At 37.2% G+C, this 7,043-nt stretch overlaps 1 long non-coding RNA gene across 3 annotated transcripts; it reads right to left on the bottom strand.

The window, feature by feature from the left end:
* Positions 1 to 1,073: 1,073 nt before the first annotated feature.
* On the bottom strand, positions 1,074 to 6,177 carry LOC132161937 (uncharacterized). Of its 3 annotated transcripts, none has more exons than XR_009438187.1 (4): positions 5,970 to 6,177; positions 3,019 to 3,127; positions 2,690 to 2,887; positions 1,074 to 2,084 (listed from the first exon to the last, which is right to left on the bottom strand). It is a non-coding gene; the product is annotated as an uncharacterized LOC132161937 (long non-coding RNA). The 3 variants fall into 3 exon arrangements; XR_009438186.1 differs by having other exon boundaries at positions 3,019 to 3,176; XR_009438185.1 differs by lacking the exon at positions 5,970 to 6,177 and having other exon boundaries at positions 3,019 to 3,228.
* Between the last annotated feature and the right edge of the window lie 866 nt (positions 6,178 to 7,043).

The following is a 7,043-nucleotide window of genomic DNA, read 5'->3' on the forward strand; positions in this document are numbered from 1 at the left end:
TCCAATTAATTTTTGCACCTCCATCCTTTCTCCGTGCAGCTTCGTCTGACACAACAGCGAGACTTTGGAACATGTCAACTGTCGAAGAAATCAAGGTGTATCAGGGACATCATAAAGCAACTGTTTGCTGTGCTCTCCATGATGGAGCCGAACCCTCTCCTTCGTGAATCTACAGTACTCTTAGTTTGCTTCATGTGAATTCGTGTATGAGCATGTGGCAGTAACATTTTTGTACATTGATTAAACATGTATACCCTGAATGAAAAGATCAGTTGTTCTGGAATGGGATACGGGTCATTGTGATAAGTCAACATGGTTTTTTGCCATTAATAATTGCTATGGAAAAAGTCTCAGAATTTTACTCTGCCACTGAAAAGGTTATCAAATACTAGCAACTAGTAATATTAGCAGAATGATGCAAACTTGAATGTGAGTGAGATCTTGAAGTCACTTACCCCTTTAGTTTGTGATATTGTTGTGTATGTGAGTTTCCATGGATTTATTGCCTTCATGGGCATGAACATTTACATTGTTAGATGAACCGCATAAATGTTGTGTCGTTTCTTTCAAAAAGCGTGATTTTCCCAAAAGATTGAACATCTCAAAAGAGTTTTGGGTCCGATAGTGAATATGCTGGCAAGAAAACTTAGCATTACGAGCAAAGAGGTTGAGTTTTTTTTTTTTTTTTTTTTAATTATTATTATTATTATCAGAAAACATTTCTATCATTTTGAATCACAGAGAAGGACGTTGCATCATCATTGGAAGATTGAGGTAACATTGAAAAAATTGAAAGTTAAAGAAATTGCAAATTTGGTAGTTTGAGGGAGGTAAATGTAGTTTTCTCCCAAAAAAAAAAAAAAAAAATTGGTCGATTGTCATTGTTTTCTGAGATTTAGCAATACATTTAGAATTTGCCTAGTTCCATGTACATACCTAATTGGTTTTCTGTGAAATTGAAAATTCCATCACCTTTTGTACTTCCATCAGGTATGAGATGCTGCAATGAAGAAATCTCGTAGTGTTTGATCAATTCAAGATAGATTAGGATATCTTGGCAAAAATTTTACTCAACAACCAACTTTCCGAAAATCTTAAACAATGCACAGTTATGTAGTGCTTCCGACCAAAATTTGCAACAATTTAAAACATAGATAGTTCTATACATCAGATTTTCAACTTCTGCATCAAATCAACACATCCAGTACCCATCTTCACCAGTAATCCAACACAGATCCTAGCCGACGGAGTCTCCAAATCATCTGTCTCCCCATAATATGATGCTCCAACAATGAATTTTGAAGCTGTTTCAAAAGACATCTTACAAAAATGAGATATTGATTCGGCTATTCCCCCAAGTCTATTCATCGGATGATAGCTACACGAATGAGTCATATAGTTAGCAATAAGGGTTAGGTGGCGCATATCGACAGAAATACCATAAGAGCCGAAAACGTGTTGTATTTCCCTGATGGTTTCTCTGGCAGCTTCCACTCCATAAGTGGTTAGCATAGAATGTATGTTATTGGAATATAAATATCTGACATCAAGAGCATCCTGGAACTGCCACAATGTACTGAAATCTACTACGGTGGTTTGCAGAGCCGGAAGTTTTTTTTTGTTTGTTTGTTTGTTTTTGTTTTTGATGAATAAGCATTTTCATTCAAACAACTAAACCAAATACAAACCGTTCCAACGGGCCAAGAAACACAGCCTCACAGAGGCTAAACCAGCCAAAACAAATCAACCACAAAGCTGCAAAAACCAGCTAACAGCAAAACAAAACAACTCAAAACAGAACAAGCCCTTACAAAGGACTAAAAGCAAAATCAGAGAAAACCCAACCAGCAACTACAAGAACTTCATCAACAAAGCAAGTCTGCCGGTAAGTTCCATAAAGAGCATAGCACAATATTCTCCCTAGTTTTTGGAAGTTTTTCTTTTTCTGCTGGTGAGATACTCTTCCGGTCTTTGGGATTTACACCATAGTATATCACTTGTTTTTCTTTGCATGAAATGACTTTACACTCTTCAATCTTACCAAAGCTCTGGATGTAAACTTTCTTGGCAGTTCTTAGAGCAATCTACATACAATTTTGCAAAAGAAATAACGTAAATTTCAACAAGGGGCAGTACTCATAATAATGTATCATTCTTTTCAAAAACATAAAAAATGCCAAATCACAAAATGTGACAACCAAGAGCAATTGCATTTATAGAGTCATTATTTCCAGGCCAATAAATGGTTGGATAGTAGTTAGACAGTAGACAACATTTTGGGCTCTTAGAAGACCAGAATCCATGTATCAGCACTACCTCCATTGGACTTGCATAACACACAATCAGCAAAAAAAAAAAAAAAAAAAAAAAAAAAGATAAACTTTTTCTGATACTCATGGCAGGGGGATATTAAGCAACTTCAAGTCAGAAAGACATCAACATATACTTTAAACCCCATGTTTAAGTTCTGGAATTCAGACCCTAGACGTAATTTCTACCAAATTCTAAATCTAAGCAGTTATACATACATCACTAATGATCTCCTTAAATATTTTATAAAATTCAAACAACAATTCCAAGAAATAGCTTCAAGTCAAATCTAAAATAGAAACATATTTTAGACTCAGGGATACACAAACACTGCTAAAATTCACCAAAATTATGAAAAATTAACAAAATCACATCATACCGTCTCTACCCTGACCGGCCGGCTCTACCACGACCTGATCTGCCACCATTACTAGGGGAACCCCTCGGACTACTACGACCAGATCTGCCACCATTACTAGGGGAACCGGCCTTCGGACTATCACCAGCATTACTGAACGAACTTGTACCGACACCGCTACCCCTGCCCGTTGCTAAAACAGCAACCTCACTAGGATTCCTGTAACAAATTAAGATTACTATTATCAAATATATACCATAAATATTATCTAACTCATGAAAATAGATTCAACCTGTCAGATAATACAATGTAAAAAAATGACTTACTAAAATAAATTATGGGAAACTAACCAAAAGTTCCTGGATTCAAATCCATTTGGCAGCTGCTCGAAGTAATTTATAAAACGATGTTCATGGCCATTTGCACTACCCGCACGTATCGGATAATTCCATCTAAAAACTTTGAACACGCTCCCGGAAACAAGTTGACGAGCTTCAAATCAAATTCTCTATGAAAAGCATACTGTTTTTAAATAACAAAGAAAAAAATGCATTAATATAAGTGGGCCACCCCCGCCATCTCTGGGGTGGCCGCGGCCACCCCATGGCCGTTCGCCACTCCCAAATCTTCTGGTAGTGGCGGCGCGGCCACCCCATGGACTAGGGGTGGTCGTGCGCCACCCTCAGATGGGCTGCGCCGCCCCTCTGGGTGCTTCTCCTCCACCAAAAAATAAATAATTAATTAATTTTTTTAATTCAAATTAGTATATAATCTTGTAGTTGTGTTTGTTTTTGGGTTTTGATATTGGGATATCTTAAACCCTTAGATTCATCTGACGGCTAGATTAAGAAAATGAGAAACTTGGATCTGGATCCGTTTTTTAATGTTTAGAAGACACGTGTTTTGGTTTTAGTTTCTTAAAATGTACTAGATGATGTGTCAGCATTTGAATGGGAGACAGAAAAACATAAGCCAAGACTGTATAGAAGCACCTCCTGCATAGAAAAATATGATTTTCTTTTTTTAAATTTTTTTTTGAAAAATAATTGTTTTTTATGTGTAGTCTTTTCACGGTTGGCTGGAATTATTAGAAACCGATCCAAATGCAAAAGCTCAGCAACAAATCTTCACAAAAAACAAAAAAAAAAAAATTATGTGGGCTTGGACTAGGAGCAAGAAAAATATTTAGAGAAATTGTAATTAATCTGCACAATTTCCACAAAGCTGACTTGTTTTGCGGTGATGTAATTGGACGGATTCAGATAAGTGTACCATCACTGAATGTTACGTTTCCATTTTCCCTGTTGAAGGCTAACGTGATGCATCCATCCAAAGAAAATAGATATGGCGAGATTTCTCTTTTTGAAGGGATTAAAGGAGACATTGTTAACTTTCGTCATATGGTAGGCATGTTAGTTAAAAACTACATTGAACTTAAGAATATGTGCACTGACCTAAAGTTTTTTTTCTCAAAAATATTTATTGAAGGCATAGAAAATGGGCATGAACTGTTCGAAATGAGTTGTTATCAACTCTTTCACCCAGCTTTTTATGATGGAAAGGACCGTGTAGGTTTTATTACTTTGGCAAATGAGTATAGGGACAAAGTGGAGTTGACGTTCGACGAGGAGCTGCAACTAGTGGATGAAAAATATGGACTCACGTCTTGGTTTGACACTGTAAATGACCCTAAGCATTCTAAACCTCTGAAACTGATACTTGGCATTTTTACGGCAAAAACCCAATATGCCACCCTTCTCCGTTCAATTAAATTATTAACTGAACGGAGAAGGGTGGCATATTGGGTTTTTACCGTAAAAATGCAAAGTATCAGTTTCAGAGGTTCAGAAAGCTTAGGGTCATTGACAGTGTCAAACCAAGACATGAGTCCATATTTTTCATCCACTAGTTGCACCTCCTCGTCGAACGTCAACTCCACTTTGTACCTATACTCATTTGCCAAAGTAATAAAACCTACACGGTCCTTTCCATCATAAAAAGCTGGGTGAAAGAGTTGATAACAACTCATTTCGAGCAGTTCATGCCCATTTTCTATGCCTTCAATAAATATTTTTGAGAAAAAAAAACTTTAGGTCAGTGCACATATTCTTAAGTTCAATGTAGTTTTTAACTAACATGCCTACCATATGACGAAAGTTAACAATGTCTCCTTTAATCCCTTCAAAAAGAGAAATCTCGCCATATCTATTTTCTTTGGATGGATGCATCACGTTAGCCTTCAACAGGGAAAATGGAAACGTAACATTCAGTGATGGTACACTTATCTGAATCCGTCCAATTACATCACCGCAAAACAAGTCAGCTTTGTGGAAATTGTGCAGATTAATTACAATTTCTCTAAATATTTTTCTTGCTCCTAGTCCAAGCCCACATAATTTTTTTTTTTTTGTTTTTTGTGAAGATTTGTTGCTGAGCTTTTGCATTTGGATCGGTTTCTAATAATTCCAGCCAACCGTAAAAAGACTACACATAAATAACAATAAAAAACAATTATTTTTTAAAAAAAAATCATATTTTTCTATGCAGGAGGTGCTTCTATACAGTCTTGGCTTATGTTTTTCTGTCTCCCATTCAAATGCTGACACATCATCTAGTACATTTTAAGAAACTAAAACCAAAACACGCGTCTTCTAAACATTAAAAAACGGATCCAGATCCAAGTTTCTCATTTTCTTAATCTAGCCGTCAGATGAATCTAAGGGTCTAGGATATCCCAATATCAAAACCCAAAAACAAACACAACTACAAGATTATATACTAAATTTGAATTAAAAAAATTAATTAATTATTTATTTTTTGGTGGAGGAGAAGCACCCAGAGGGGCGGCGCAGAGGGCGGCGCGGCTCATCTGAGGGTGGCGCACGGCCACCCCTAGTCCATGGGGTGGCCGCGCCGCCACTACCAGAAGATCTGGGAGTGGCGAACGGCCATCCCTAGGCCATGGGGTGGCCGCGCGGCCACTCCCAGAAGATCTGGGGGTGGCCGCGGCCACCCCAGAGATGGCGGAGGTGGCCCGCGAGCCACCCCAGTGGTGGCGGGGTGGAGCGCGGGCCACCCCAGAAGGGAAGAAGTGGCGGCGAGCCGCCCCCACCCCCCTCTGGGGTGGCTCGCCGGCCACCCTGAGTGGACTCTAAATTAATTTTTTTTAAAAAAAAAATAATAATAAAACCTGATATATAATCAGGTGTGGTTATTTTTCTTTCTTATTGAGTCCTAAGCAGAAAGTAAGTTAAAAAAAAAAAAAAAAAAAAAAAAAAAAAAACTCAAAAGACAGACTTACGTAATTTTGTCTGGCATGGGATCTTGTGTAGAGCACTGGAATCTCTCCATGGTAGAATTCTTGAATCTCTTCAACCTCCTCTGTTACACGTATATTTTGGATGGTTTTCTCGTCCCGGAAGGCCGGATTTGAAGGTAGAGTCGCAGTCGCCATGGCAGTTGGTAGAGGCTTTTGCCTACTGAGTGATGTGAGGTGAGTTTGTTTTATTTTTTTTCCTGAAGACATGTAATAGCTTTAAAGAGTTGTAAACGTTGAGCTGTTTGGAAAAAGACCAATATTTCTCAAAATGGAGCACTTGTTCTGAAAGAGCCATTTATGATTTTATGGTGCAAAGACCAATATTTCCAGAAATGGAGCCCTTGTTTTGAAAGAGCTGTTTGTGCAGACTGCAGTCTTGAATACAGCTGTAAAAATCACGTATTAATGAATAAGATAATAAAAATGTACTATATATTTAATGGTCTAGTATGAACGTACTCTGAAGAGCCATGCTTTAATAGCTGGTAAATACAGTAAGTACTACTTAAGTGTACATATTTTTGCTTTAGGGACCACAAATGTGTACGAGATATTTGCTTTTGGACCTTTCCTCTGACCGAGAGTGGTTGTAGTAAAGGAATGTGTGTGCGCGACAGTGATGTACAGTACAGAGTCTCAAACCAAAACTTGGAGAATCTCGCTCATAAGAAACTGTGACGTACGGAGCTACTTATAACTTAACCCCATTGGAAGCAAAAAGTTATAGCTTTTGTCTTTTTAAAGATTTAATGGTATTTTGGTCCAAATGTTAAATTGATTTTTTTTTTTTTTTTCATCAACTCATTGCATCGATCATCAACTATTAACCTTCTATGGAAGCCCCAAAAACGTTTCAATCTTGTTTAAGTGCATATTAAAATACATTCTACACAATTAAAATATTAAAAAAAAAAAAAAAAAAAAAAAAAAAGAGGCTAGTGTTTTTTTCTAACTTTTTAATCCAAAAAAAAGTCATTATGAGCTGATATTACATCACACAACACGTGACTTGTACATGCCTATCAAGCAGAAAATGATCTTCTCAATTTTACTTGA

Source organism: Corylus avellana, chromosome ca9, assembly GCF_901000735.1.
Source record: "Corylus avellana chromosome ca9, CavTom2PMs-1.0".
Classification (NCBI taxonomy): Eukaryota; Viridiplantae; Streptophyta; class Magnoliopsida; order Fagales; family Betulaceae; genus Corylus; species Corylus avellana.